This window comes from Dendrobates tinctorius, unplaced genomic scaffold (assembly GCF_039654945.1).
Source record: "Dendrobates tinctorius isolate UK_male_01 unplaced genomic scaffold, ASM3965494v1 ptg000152l, whole genome shotgun sequence".
NCBI lineage: Eukaryota > Metazoa > Chordata > Amphibia > Anura > Dendrobatidae > Dendrobates > Dendrobates tinctorius.
Genome location: NW_027361819.1, coordinates 6,759,183 through 6,774,543, shown reverse-complemented (window position 1 = coordinate 6,774,543; position 15,361 = coordinate 6,759,183). Strand labels below are relative to the sequence as shown.

The 15,361-nt window shown below is 47.5% G+C and overlaps 1 pseudogene; it reads right to left on the bottom strand.

Moving 5' to 3' along the window:
* The window catches only part of LOC141050645 (transmembrane protease serine 9-like), a 59,413-nt pseudogene that overhangs the window by 11,976 nt on the left and 32,076 nt on the right, over positions 1 to 15,361 (bottom strand).

The following is a 15,361-nucleotide window of genomic DNA, read 5'->3' as shown; positions in this document are numbered from 1 at the left end:
GGAACCAGTCACCTACACATCCACCCAGGGGCGTGTGTCTAAACCGCCCATAATAAGTTGTATGTGTCTGAATGGTTGTAAATCTGGTATAGGACCTGCAATGAGGTCATAGCCATGTGATCCGGTGGGCATGGCTACGGACCATATAAGGTGACCAGGGTAGGTCACATGGAGAAACGCCTGGATCTGGTTGGTCCGTATGGAAGGTCTCGGCACGCTTCCTGAAGTACACGTATGAAGGCTGTGTAAAAAGGCTGCGCGTGTCTGACAGCTCCCAGGAGGGAACGGACGTCTGCAGAGTGAAGCAGCTAAGTGGTAACCCGGACAGGGGAGATTATCTGAGAGACTGTATAGCCTGATGGCTGGATAAAGCACCGCCTGTGTGACCACAGGGCTGAGGGAGCAGAGCTCCACTATGAAGATTCCTTGTTGTCTGCTGTAAAGACTGTTTTGTTTTCCTCATGCTGCTAAGGCTTATGCTGCCTAAATAAACCGTATGGATTTTGTTTATGTTGAAAAGCCTGTGCCGGACCTGGTTTTCTGCAGCGAAGCAAGTATCACCAACCTGAATAACAAGCGCTACCTTACAATTGGTAGAGAATGCTAAGGGCACTGTTGTAGCCTTGTTGCTAGGGGCAACGGACGAGGTCTGCAAAACTCGGTTGCTAAGGGCAACGGTTCCAAGAAGCACATGTTGCAGTGCTGGCGACTCTGAGCCAGGAGAGCGGATGGTCTAGAAAACCATGTGGCATGCTGACCGAGGTCAGTGAAAGAGATTTATAGGACACCTCTGCGGTAGAGGGGTTCGAGAACCTGCGTGGCCGACAGGTGACGGTCGTGAAAACCGTGTGGTATGCTGACCGGAGTCAGAGAAAGAGGTTGGTGATAAATTGTGGGATACCTCTGAGGAGAAGAGGCGTCTGGAAACCTGTGTGGCCGACACCAGCAGGTAATGGACAGGTGTCCATGTGGTACTGACCGGGGTCAGTGAGAAAGACTGTGGACCTGCTGAGGTCGGTGTGTTGGGAAACTGTTGTGAGTTCATTCTCCCCTTCACCTTTGATGTCTGATGAACTCCCTCTGCTGGTGAAGAGAGGTAGTGAAATTGATTGGGATGGGAAGAACCTGTCATCTGAACAGGCGGAGTGTGATTGGACATCTGGAATTTCTGAGTGGATATAAGGCAGCCGACACCCTGCAGGGCTGCTGGTGATCCTTTCTGCTCTGAGCTCTTGCATCCAGTTTAGTTCCTGTCTACTAAAAGCTAAGTTTTTGCCCTGCTATTATTCCATGAGATTTTGTCTGGTTTCCTTAGTGTTTGTATTCAGCCAGTCCTGGTTGGGACTGGCTGAATTCCATTTTTGTCTCTGATCAGTTGATCTCTTTGCTCTGTTTTCAGAATATACCTGAGTGCTGACATAGTGATTTTGAAGTCTAGCGACTTCAGGGCCTTTTTCCCTATCAGACAGTTGGGACATTTTTGGTAGGGTTTTTTGCGGATTGCAGCCAGCATCTTTTCTGTCCTGTCCTATCTAGTTAGTTGGGCCCCATCGTTTGCTCAGCCTGTCTTTCTGTCTGTGTTGGTGTTTTCATCTGTTTTTCACCAACAATACATGTTGGGGGCTGTCTATTGCTTTCGGGTCTGCTCTGGGGCAGTTTAGATTTCCCCTTTCCTTCTTTAGGCTTATGTAGTTCTCCGGCTGTGACGAGGGGTCTAGGTCACCGTAGGAACCCCCCACGGCTACTGTTAGTTGTAGTGTATAGGATCAGGGGTCTGCAAACCGATAGCTACCAACCTCTCCGGTTCTCTGGACTTAGCTTGTATTTTTGTTTTCTCCTCCTCCGTTGACTCATTCATAACAGGAAACCCTGGGAGGAGGGTCGGATCCCTGAATAGCACCCGCTGAGGCCTGTGTGTTGGACGGTCTCAGGAGGAGACAGACGTCCTAAATAGCACACACACAGGCCATGTGTGTTTTTGGTGTTGTGTTTTTTTTTCTTCTCCCTCTCAAATCAGCTTGCGGTGGCTCAGTGGGGTCACGAAGGTGACAACCAGCTTGCTGTAACTCGGTGGGGTTACGAAGGTGACAAGCGGCTTGCTGTAACTCTGTGGGGTTACAAAGGTGACGCCAGCAGCTGTTTGTGAGCAGCAGCCGGAGGTGTCGGGGCTTTGCAGCTACAGCAGGAGCTGTGGAAGTGCCAGCAGGAGCTGGTGTGGTATCATAGAAGACATAAACTGGATAGTGTGAACTTTGGTCTAAGAACCCCGAAAGGACATGGGGAGATCTCGAAAGGGGATGGTGGCCCAAATTGGGGTGGTGACCCAAAAAGAGGTGGAGTCCCAGAGGGAGGTGGTAACTCAAAAGGGGGTGGAGTCCCAGGGGGAGGCCAAGTCCAAAAAGGGGATAGTGGTACGAAAAGAGGTGGAGTTTTCAGAAGGGGCAGCACTGGTTACCTCAGTGATCATGTCTGGGGAACAGCTGTCGGGGTCGTAAACGACAATGAATCCTCATTCACCAGTCATTCCAAATCATTGTGCGAGCGCAAAACATCTGGTACCGATTAAGAATGACTCAGACACGCAGCTGATTCAGTCTTAGCTAATGTCCTGCATCCACACCTAACAGCCATGTGTGTGTATGACTTTTCCTGAGTGCAGGACATGCTTTCCGGATGAAGACGTGCCGCAGGTGTGTACTGTGATGCTACACCGTGTAGGAGTCTCTGGACGGTTGGACTCAAAGAGTCAGGTAACTCTGACAGGAACTCCTCTCGTTGTCTGTCTGACCGAGAAAAAGGTCAAGGTTCGCTGCCACAATGGGGTCACTGTGGACTATACGGTGGACAGAGTGATAATTGAGGGGTCCAAAAGGATTGAGTGCCAAGGTGGCAGTATCCCACCAAATTTAGTGTATCCCTTTGAGAGGGTCCGGGACTTTATCTTGTTTCAATATGCAGGGGATGGAGACCATTCTATTGTTGAGCTAGCAGACATTGAGACGGTGATGCCTCCTAAAGTGGACAGGTCAGATGTAGGAGTGACCGGAAGAAGGGGTACATCTGCCCAACTTACGGACCTGATGTCTCGTGACATGACTGATGGTGAGCTGGTAGATTAGACGATTGGAGCAGACACACGGTCAGAGGGTAACTGGAGGGTTCACTTGGATGATCGGGGTGACTCAGACTCTGGGGGTGACTGTGGCTCTGAGAGAGAAAGGGAGCACAGAGTAGAAGAGCTAGAGAAGGAAGTCTCTGAGCTCAAAGGTCACCTGGCAACGTGGCAAAGTCTGAATAAGACCCTCAGAGAAGAGGTAGAAGTACTCACAGAAACTGTAAAAGGTCTTCTGCGGAAGAAGTTGGACGAAGACTTACAGCGGTTGGGCAAGACGGAACTGCCGGTACCCATCTTGGCAAGGGGTCTCAAAGAGGTAAAACCTCCTGAAGACTTGGAGCGGAAAGCTGAACAAAATATTTCCCCGGTCGGGACAACAGTATTGAGGGAAGTGTCCGTGGTAAACCCAGAACCTTCTGTCCAGGAAGAGAGCAAGTCCACGACCTTCAAATGCGTGATTGACGTACCCGAAGACGTACAAGAAGCCTGTACCAATGAAGCTGCATGAGGCTTTTAAAAAGGCGGTCAAAGCATGTAAGGTGCACTGTGCACCTGAAACTCGGCAGTTGGTGGTACTATCAGCCAGGGAAGACACAGCAAAGCAGGTAGCTGTCCTGAAAGATATGCATCTGCAATGTCTCCACGCTAAACAGTTGTTCAGGCGGAGTAATATGAAAGCTGCTCGACGTTTAGAGCTGACAAGGGAAGTGAAGAAACGGCTGGCTTGGGCGAAGATATAATTCCCGTACCCAAATATCTGATTGGGAGAGTCGTTGGAAGGCTCGGGAAGGTGATGCAAGATATTGTAAACATCTCCGGTGTGGCGAGGGTGAGGATCCCTCCTGATGGTGAAGTCCAGCTATTTGGTGAAGAGGACATGGTTCCCATCATTGTGGTTGGCTCCAGGGAGAGCCTTAAAAACTTTCGGTTGCTCCTAGAATATAGAGTAACGTACCTACTGGAGATTGAGCAGTTGAAGCTCGAACGACTACAGATCAATAAGGAAATGCGGAACATCAGGTGGTGGCCACCTTCAACCCAAGATGTAAAGGACCCGAAGGGTCCCTCCGAGTAGTGAAATGGCAGATGGCCGAAGACAGTCAGCAAGGCAAGGACATCAAAGATCTGCAAGTGGCAGTTCGACTTGCAGTACGAGGCTGAGAAACCTTAGCTCTGGTACGATACTCAATGGGTCAGACTCAGGCCGGACAGTTGACGCAACTGTAAGGGAGACTTCTGACTGTACCCACTGGGAGAGCCGGTCAGTGAGAAAAAGGTCGAGTGATGGAGCGTACTGTAGAAAGGTGGAGACTAAAGAGTGTCTGGTCACGCAGACGGGCGTTGACTGGAAGGCCAAAGCCCAAGGCCGATATACTGACCTCTGGGGGAGGGAGAGTCAAACGTAACTATGATGCCGTATGATGGGCCAAAAAGACGGAGTTGGTCCTCTTGACTTGTAGGGCAAGGTGTCATGGGTGCCCGGTGTCGAGAACCGTGGGTGATGTCATGTGTTCAACCCCACAAGTTTGAACAGAGGAGGGAAGTATGTGGTGTAGTGACCTCTGTGTCCGCTAGGGGGCGCTGTGTGGGTGTCCCAGGGCGAGCATACAGGTATATCCATTGTCATAATGGGAGTAGGATGATAAATGACCATTATGTATCTCAAGGTGGGTGGCCTTGGGATGGAGGCTTGAGTGTTAATCAGCAGAGGTACTGCTGACGTTTCTGTTACAATATGTCAGGGAAGCCTTCAGGTGACTGGTGAGTCAGGTGGGACCATTCACCTACAAATCCACCCAGGGGCGTGTGTCTAAACCGCCCATAATAAGTTGTATGTGTCTGAATTGTTGTGAATCTGGTGTAAGACCTGCAATGAGGTCATAGCCATGTGATCCGGTGGGCGTGGCTACGGACCATATAATGTGACCAGGGTAGGTCACATGAGGGAATGCCTGGATCTGGTTGGTCCATATGGAAGGTCTCGGCACGCTTCCTGGAGAGCACGTGTGGAGGCTGTGTAATGGCTGCGTGTGTCTGACAGCTCCCAGGAGGGAATGGACGTATGCAGTGTGAAACAGCTAAGAGGTAACCCGGACAGGGGAGATTAACTGAGAGACTGTTCCCCCATTGCCTCTGTGATGTTATGTTATGGTTTGTGGGGTATCATTCTGTCTGTGTTCATATTTTTACTGATTTTCGGAATGTTGTCTTGTTGTTCTGTATCATTCTGTGTATCTCCTCTAATGTGACGACACAGCATTTAATGCGAATTATCCAGAAGTCTGTTTTCAGCAGGTGAAGAACCATAGACTGTTGTCATATGAGTTTTAAATATTTCTGAATGACTGCTGTTTGCCTCTTATATCAGCTCCTAGAGGGTATTGTCTGCTATCTTTGCAAGAGAAGGATGCAAGATCAAGGAACAATCAACGTCTGATAATATGTTGGTTGACCATTGTGTGGTCTCCTGTGGCTCGTTGACCTGCAGAGCAGAGGAGTAACTATGTATATTGATTAAATACTCAAACAATCAGAGATGAGCTCCTGCCACCTCCCCCTGACCTGTGGAGGATGACCTAAAACACAAATGTGGGTATAAATAGGACAGTTCTATCCTTCTGAGGAGAAAGACAAGATAGATCCTTTGTGGGATGCTGATGCTAAGGCCAACACCTCAGAGAGACCTGGAGAAACTCTGATTACCCTGGAAACTTCTGCTGGCGGAGTCGATACGGAGAAGTATCTGGAGCCATATCAATCTCTAAACGGAGGATTGTGACTCTCATCTCCAGAGACATTTATCCCGTTACTGGACTGTATCGTGTTCCTGGACTATTTTATCCTCTGTGTGGTGGATTGTTTTATGGACCTTTCAGTTTGCATGTAATAAAGGTTCTTGGGACTGTTCACTAATCTCTCGCTCTGTTGATTGATACAGATACCGGAGAAGGACTTCATGACAACTGGTGGTAAGCAGTGGGATCAACAGATTGCAACCTAATGGAGAACCACCCACAGAGTGAGTACGGGCCATATCCAGTCTACAGGGGAGAGCCAGACATCTGGGCCTAATCTGCCAGGGACTGACTAAAGAGGCCTAATTGACCTACTGGTGGGTGCTAGCCCGGCCACCTGCTCCTAGATGTCTAACAGACAAGTGCTGGAGACGGGGATTCCCACCCCAAAAAGCCAGTGGGTAGTGTGGTACGAAGAAGAGATAGTGGTTCTGCTCCCAGGCGTCTCTGAGGAGTACAGGGAGAAGGCTGCCCGCCAGGCACAGCGGAGACAAGAAGTAATGCACCCCGTAAGACTGAGTAATGTGATTTGAAGTGTAAACCCAACGATTCGGGAGCCTGTACGGATCACCTGGATGGACTTCAAGCCATTTGATGAGGCTTCCGGAGATGTGGAGGGGTTCTTCAAGGACTTCTAATCAGCAATGTGCCGTGATGGAGGTGCCCCACTCTAGCTGGTGCGTTTGTTAGTGGAACTCATGAACAGAAGCATGGCGGAGGCTTACCGAACCATTGACTCCCAGTGGAACCGGGATTATAACATTGTCAAATGTACTATCCTGGATTACCATGCTATCACCCCAGACTCATATAGGGCCCAGTTCAGAGATCTCCCATGCACCATTGGGGCAGCGTTTAGGATGTATGCTCATAAGATGTCACAGGCATGTCGGAGATGGCTGGAAGCAGAAAACGCCTTCACTGTGGAAGATGTTATACAGGCGTTCCTTATAGAACAATTTCTTGCCACGTGCCCAGCAGATATACGGGAATAGGTCCCGGAGCGCACACCATGCACCTTGGATAGAGCTGCAGCCCTGGCCAATGAGGCCCTTACTATCCAACAGCAATGGAGGAGGCTTCTGGACAATAAACCACATCCTACGTCCGGCGCATCTTCTGCATGCTATCCCGCCCGAGAAAGAGTTAACACCACCCCCACCAGAGTTGATCACCGAGCTTGGCAGCATAGATACCCCTTCTGGAGTTTACGGCCTCCAGCCTTTGTCCCCAAGCTACCCAGAGCAATGTCAACTGCAGGATATCTTAATTGGTGAATACAAAGTGTCGGGATTTAAAGACACAGGGGCACTGCTGGCTATCACTGACCCCCATGTTGTTCGACCAGAGGCAATTCAGCAGGGCAAAGGAATTCCCATTATCCTGGTGAGGAATACTCGCAAATATATATGGCGAGCTTTTGTGCATTTGGATTATGGTTATGGGGACAAACTGTGCTGTACTGGAGTTATGGGAGGACTTCCTGCAGATATCCTCCAGTGCCATTTTGTTTGAGCCATTATCCAACAAGAAGATCCATAGACTCTCTCAGGACAACCTACCCCACCACTGAACAAGGAGCAATCAATAGTTGAGCAATGTGTACTAAAGTGAGGAGACCTGATGGTGTGGTCACTTATTAAAAGGGGGAAGAGGTTGTTATGGTGTGTCTGGTATCATTCTGTCTATGTTCATATTTTTACTGATTTTAGGAGTGTTGTCTTGTTGTTCTGTATTATTCTGTGTATTCCCAATCTGGTCTAGAGTTTTAATTACCTTCCAATAGGTCCGATAATTGAACTAGCTCAGTTACCATCTGCAGCCTGAATGTGTCCATGCCTCTTGATGAACCCCTGCTGACTTTTCCTGACTATCCATTCATGACCCCTCTGCTCTCCAAATGCCGCAAATCACCCCCTGAAGTGCCTTGATCTCTGAGGCACCTTTCCCAGGTCTGGGGGACCCGAAAACTCTCCAACTAGTCTGGCTACCCCTATCCAGGAGTATCTGAGGAGGTATGTCCTCCTCAGGCCCCCTCCTTATATCCATAAGGAGGGGGCCTGAGGAGGACATACAGAACAGTTAGATAGATCCTTTGTGGGATGCTGATGCGAAGGCCTGCACCCCAGAGAAACTTGGAGAATCTCTGATTTCCCAGGAAATACTGCTGGAGGAGCCGATACGGAGAAGTATCTGGAGCCATATCAATCTCTAAACGGAGGATTGTGACTCTCATCTCCAGAGACATTTATCCCGTTACTGGACTGTATCGTGTTCCTGGACTATTTTATCCTCTGTGTGGTGGATTGTTTTATGGACCTTTCGGTTTGCATGTAATAAAGGTTCTTGGGACTGTTCACTAATCTCTCGCTCTGTTGATTGATACAGATACCGAAGAAGGACTTCATGACAACTGGTGGTAAGCAGTGGGATCAACAGATTGCAACCTAATGGAGAACCACCCACAGAGTGAGTACAGGCCATATCCAGTCTACAGGGGAGAGCCAGACATCTGGGCCTAATCTGCCAGGGACTGACTAAAGAGGCCTAATTGACCTACTGGTGGGTGCTAGCCCGGCCACCTGCTCCTAGATGTCTAACAGACAAGTGCTGGAGACGGGGATTCCCACCCCAAAAAGCCAGTGGGTAGTGTGGTACGAAGAAGAGATAGTGGTTCTGCTCCCAGGCGTCTCTGAGGAGTACAGGGAGAAGGCTGCCCGCCAGGCACAGCGGAGACAAGAAGTAATGGACCCCGTAAGACTGAGTAATGTGATTTGAAGTGTAAACCCAACGATTCGGGAGCCTGTACGGATCACCTGGATGGACTTCAAGCCATTTGATGAGGCTTCCGGAGATGTGGGGGGGTTCTTCAAGGACTTCTAATCAGCAATGTGCCGTGATGGAGGTGCCCCACTCTAGCTGGTGCGTTTGTTAGTGGAACTCATGAACAGAAGCATGGCGGAGGCTTACCGAACCATTGACTCCCAGTGGAACCGGGATTATAACATTGTCAAATGTACTATCCTGGATTACCATGCTATCACCCCAGACTCATATAGGGCCCAGTTCAGAGATCTCCCATGCACCATTGGGGCAGCGTTTAGGATGTATGCTCATAAGATGTCACAGGCATGTCGGAGATGGCTGGAAGCAGAAAACGCCTTCACTGTGGAAGATGTTATACAGGCGTTCCTTATAGAACAATTTCTTGCCACGTGCCCAGCAGATATACGGGAATAGGTCCCGGAGCGCACACCATGCACCTTGGATAGAGCTGCAGCCCTGGCCAATGAGGCCCTTACTATCCAACAGCAATGGAGGAGGCTTCTGGACAATAAACCACATCCTACGTCCGGCGCATCTTCTGCATGCTATCCCGCCTGAGAAAGAGTTAACACCACCCCCACCAGAGTTGATCACCGAGCTTGGCAGCATAGATACCCCTTCTGGAGTTTACGGCCTCCAGCCTTTGTCCCCAAGCTACCCAGAGCAATGTCAACTGCAGGATATCTTAATTGGTGAATACAAAGTGTCGGGATTTAAAGACACAGGGGCACTGCTGGCTATCACTGACCCCATGTTGTTCGACCAGAGGCAATTCAGCAGGGCAAAGGAATTCCCATTATCCTGGTGAGGAATACTCGCAAATATATATGGCGAGCTTTTGTGCATTTGGATTATGGTTATGGGGACAAACTGTGCTGTACTGGAGTTATGGGAGGACTTCTTGCAGATATCCTCCAGTGCCATTTTGTTTGAGCCATTATCCAACAAGAAGATCCATAGACTCTCTCAGGACAACCTACCCCACCACTGAACAAGGAGCAATCAATAGTTGAGCAATGTGTACTAAAGTGAGGAGACCTGATGGTGTGGTCACTTATTAAAAGGGGGAAGAGGTTGTGATGGTGTGTCTGGTATCATTCTGTCTATGTTCATATTTTTACTGATTTTAGGAGTGTTGTCTTGTTGTTCTGTATTATTCTGTGTATTCCCAATCTGGTCTAGAGTTTTAATTACCTTCCAATAGGTCCGATAATTGAACTAGCTCAGTTACCATCTGCAGCCTGAATGTGTCCATGCCTCTTGATGAACCCCTGCTGACTTTTCCTGACTATCCATTCATGACCCCTCTGCTCTCCAAATGCCGCAAATCACCCCCTGAAGTGCCTTGATCTCTGAGGCACCTTTCCCAGGTCTGGGGGACCCGAAAACTCTCCAACTAGTTTGGCTACCCCTATCCAGGGGTATCTGAGGAGGTATGTCCTCCTCAGGCCCCCTCCTTATATCCATAAGGAGGGGGCCTGAGGAGGACATACAGAACAGTTAGATAGATCCTTTGTGGGATGCTGATGCGAAGGCCTGCACCCCAGAGAGACTTGGAGAATTTCCCAGGAAATACTGCTGGAGGAGCCGATACAGAGAAGTATCTGGAGCCAAACCGATCTCTAAGCGGAGGATTGTGACTCTCATCTCTGGAGACATTTATCCCGTTACTGGACTGTATCCGTGTTCCTGGACTGTTTTATCTTCTGTGTGGTGGATCGTTTTATCGACCTTTCGGATTGCATGTAGTAAAGGTTCTTGGACTGTTCACTCATCTCTCGCTCTGTTGATTTTATGATATGGGAGGAGAAGGACCCCGTGACAAAAGTGACGGGTGGTCACCAGATATTGATGATGGAGGTGACGGGCCGTCACAAGAATATTGATGATGGAGGTGACGAGTGGTCACCAAATATTGATGGGATTTAGATTTTTTTTTAGTTCATTTACTTTGCATTTTGTTAATTGATAAAAATGATTGTTAACACTTCACTTTTGAAAACTTCACACCTGCCAAAATAATTTTGCCCATCCTTGGGTATCACTGTGCAGCATGCTGAGTGGAGGTCTCTGCGTCACTTACCATCACTCTGTATATTTCCCCAGCCGGTGACCCAGCACTCCATGCCACAAGGGAAAGTGACGTAAGCGGAGGGCAGGCAGATGGGCTGGATGTAGTTGGTGTAGATGACCGGACTTTTGAGCTTGACCAGAGCGATGTCATATTCATGTCCTTGGCTTGAATATCTCGGATGGTTATACACAGAGTCTATACCTTTCAGAACACTCTGTGGATTACCCTGTGACAGTCGGTAAGCCCCCAGATGCACCTCAGTGTTAATGATGGGGAGAAGCCTGAAATATGACCAGAGACAAAAGAAGAGTTGTCCAGTTACGTGGTGACTTAGTGGCCAACATAAATGCAATTTACAATTCCACTCTACTGATTAGCCCTAAGTATGTGTGCACACAGAGTGTTCGTGAGGTGCTCAAAAACATGGTGGGCTCCTAGTACCAACCATTTGGGATCTGTTCCGTCTTTGGTTTGTATCCGCAACATCTTTTTCAAGTGGAATCTGCTGCAGAACCTGCCTGAAAACTCCATCAGAAGCCTCCAAAAACGATGACTATACGGTAAGAATTTCTAAGTGCAAACCATTTTCCTACACATGCTCGGGCTTTTGAAAGTCTTTTAATCACTTTAGATTTGTAAAATAAGTGACTTGTCCATTCTTCTGACATTCTCCTCTCGGAAGACACAGCACTTTACGATACAAAACAAAGGAAAAGTTCAAATAAAGCCTGGAAGAAGCGAATGTCTTATGGAACGTTTATTGCTGTTATTCAATGGAAAAACTGCCAGAAAACGACAATAAAAAAGAGGCCATAAAATCCACGGGAAAACCCTAAACAAAAATTTTTGCAGTCTTAACCAACATAAGATGACTCTGGAAGCATCGGAGAAAAAAAGAAGCAAAAAAAAAAAAACAATTCAGGAAAAGGAATTCCACAGTTTTCTGAAACGTCCTTTCCTTGAAAATCTTCATCCAAGTTTAATAGAGGTGGTGTGCACAAAGCCTTAGTGGTATCTCCGGTGGAGTTTGTTCCCTGAAGTGTTTTGCAGCTTTCTGATTGGACAGTGCCTAATTTGGAGCGGATTCCATCAACATTGACTTTGAAGCATTGACTGCCATGTCTCCTCGCACCTGGAATCCTTCCAAACCGGGAGCTGAAAAAACACTTAAAAGACCAAATATATCAACACCAAAGTCGTCTTACAAAAGAAATAAATAGAACGAGTTTTTCAAACATTTTTGAAGCAATGTTTCAGGCAGTTTTTGATGAGGACTTTCTCCCCAAAACTCCTAAAAGCTTCACTACAGAACAGGTTCCCTCACCTCCCTGTGTTATATTACTTGAATCTATCAGTACCATTGGGTCTGACCAAAGTACCCCACCGAGTTCAGGAATGAGCTGTAGCCAGGACACTACTGCGCTGTGTCACATCGGCATATGTCTGCACTTCTTGGCTTTTTTGAAGGCCACATGGTTGGAACACTTGACCTAAATCTGACCATTAGGCCTCCAAATAAAAACTGACAGACGAGAGCAATGGAGGAAAGGGACAAGAGGTGAAGATGATAAAGCCTTTTATACATTCTGATATGTGATTTGTGACGAGATTCACATAGAGAACTTACGGTTCGAAGCAATGAGCGGCACTCAGCACCCACTGGCTGGAGATCAAGGACCCTCCGCAGAAATGGCTTCCCAGATACTGTATACTAGCCTGCCAGGGCCATTGTCCATCTACTGCATCCGAACCCCCAACGATCCGGCTGGAGAAAGCTGGAGAGCCGCACACCGGCTGAGATGTGGCGGTGGTAATGGCTGCAGAGAAACAGAGAATCAATGATGCAATGCGACTTAAACGAGAAATTAGAAACAAAAGGCAATGTAGAGTGTGCACCAATATTATTGTGTAGTAGATGTAACTATGCATTATGAATATTATACAGTGAGCGTGCTCATATAATATTGCAGTGAGCATGCTTATATCACCGGACTGTGATGCATTCAAAGACCTATCCATGAGAAACCAAGACGCCATCAAAAAGAACCGGATATAAAGTCAAAATAAGCGCAAAGACTAAAATAAAAAATAATTTATTTGCATCAATATCTTATCTAAGAGAAGGCCAACACCACAAACCCTCGGAGGACCACTGGAGCATATCCCACCCATGAGTTACATGTTCTGTTATGAATGAGTCACCGTAGGAGGCAAAAACAGAAATACAAGCTAAGTCCAGAAAACCAGAGAAGTTGGCAACTATCAGATTGCAGACCCCTGAACCTATCAACACAACTAGCAGTAGCCGTGGGGGGTTCCTACGATGCCCTAGACCCCTCGATCACAGCCGGAGAATTAAATAGGACTAAAGAAAGAAAGGGGAAATCTAAACTGCCCCAGAGCAGACCCCAAAGCAATAGGCAGCCCCCAACATATAATGACGGTGAAGCAAGATGAAAACACTAACACAGACAGAAAGATAGACTGAGCAAAGATGGGGCCCAAAACTACCTAGATAGGAAAGGACAGGAAGGCTGCTGTCTGCAATCTGCCAAAACCCTATCAAAGACATAAGCCAACAAGCTGATATGAAAAAGGCCCTGAAGCAGCTAGGCTTCAAAAACTAAATCAGCACTCAGGTATTTTCAGAAGACAGAGCTAAAGGAATTCAGCACACCCCAGCAGGGAATGGCAGAAATCCAGAAAAGCAAAGCAAAACAAAGTCAAAGCACCAATGCAAAAAGCTGAGCAGCAAACTTAGCTTTAGAGGAGCAGGAATTCAGACTGGTCTCCAAGGATCCCACAGAGAAATCACCCGCAGGGCAGAAGGGCGTCGGCAGCCTTATATCCAGTCAGTAACTCCACTCAGCCAGTCATCATCATCAGCCTCAGGTGTTTGATATTCAGGCTCACTACCTTTCTTTACCAGAAGAGGGAGTTCCTCTGGCCTCAGTAGTGAAGGGGAAAATGAACTCACAACAATGTTCCCTGGTGTCATGTATCTCTTCTACAGACGTGCCCACTTACTGAAGCCAACGGATATAGCACATGCCCACGTATGAGTGGACCCTCCAATGTTCTGTATCTTTCCTGCCTGACATTTCCTTTAGGCATAACATACACCAAGATGTGTGGAGCGAGATTACAGCCATGAAGGTTAATATGACTTGTGGTCCTCTGCAGCGGGATGTCTATGCCATGCGTCCACCCAGAGGTTAGTATTTCATGTGCAGCTTGTTGAGGATTTTATTAGCATGTAGCAACATTGTTTCCCGAGCTCGGGGTGAACGTTCGAGTTGAGCAAATTGATTTAATGCCAATCAAACTCTTGTGGAATTTTCTCCGGCATCAGATCAATCTGCGGTTTGCTTTCCACATTCCTAAACCTGTGTTTGCATTGGAGGGCCAGGAAGGCGTTGGATGCAATGTAAGGAGACCTCAGAGGGTTAGACTATTCTTTTTGGAATAATTGGAAGATTTGATGTGCTTTTAATTGGACAGTGATCTGATTTGCTGCAAATCAAAGTTTGGGGCAAAATTCAGCAAAGCTGATGGATGTGAGCTCCAGAAGATTTGCTCCTCTCTAATGACGATATCTGAATGACAAAGAACTAGTCTGAACTCAGTGCATACCAAAAACATCTCACATAGCAAATAAAGAAATCCCATCCACCAACGTCAACATAATACAGGCTTTACCAAGACATTAGCCAGAGGTAAGTGTTCACACTGGGCAGTTAGGTCAGGGACCCATCCGATCCATGAGATTACCCTGACGTTGGTGGATGGGCTCAGAATTTTTTGGCCAAATTTTGTGCAAAGCATCTCATGTGTTTTTACATAAATTTCAAAAGCCATTACGCTATTCACACTTCATATATTTCACATCGACTTGCTTTAGTGCAATTTAGTGCAACCCTTTTCTTTATTTGATATCTGAATGACGATGGACCAAGATTGGCAGAGAAGGGTTAACAGTGTCCTCCCATGTAAGAGATGATAGCACATCCGGCAGCTCCTGGACAGGCACACATATATCGGGGGGGCACATATACACATTACACGTCATTAGTGGTGGCAACAGAACATTACGGAACCCAATGGACAGACATGCAGATGGTATGGCGGATTTAATCATTGGTTTCAGCTGCAGTTGAATGAAAGTCGGCACTGATCCACGCCTGATTCATTTTCACAAATGTATACAGTAGATGAAGAGAAAAGCCAGGGTATATCCGCGCTAGACCACAAGGAACCAAGCGAAGATGCAAGCAAACCTTTATTCACACTCAAGCCAACGCGTTTCATGGCCACCTGGCCACTTCATCAGGGTAACTGTGGTCTAGTGCGGATATACTGTATGTATCTGCATTCCGGGATCTGCAGCGGCCAAAACTTCTCCAGGTGGTTGTGACCCTTCACAACCACACCAGGTGAGTGGATTACCTTTGTTAAACCCGCTGGTGTCCCTCATTTACTGCCTTAGTGCGCTCCCTCTCTCTCTATTTTTTGCATTTTCACAAATGTAAGATCTTCCCCACAGGTGGAGGA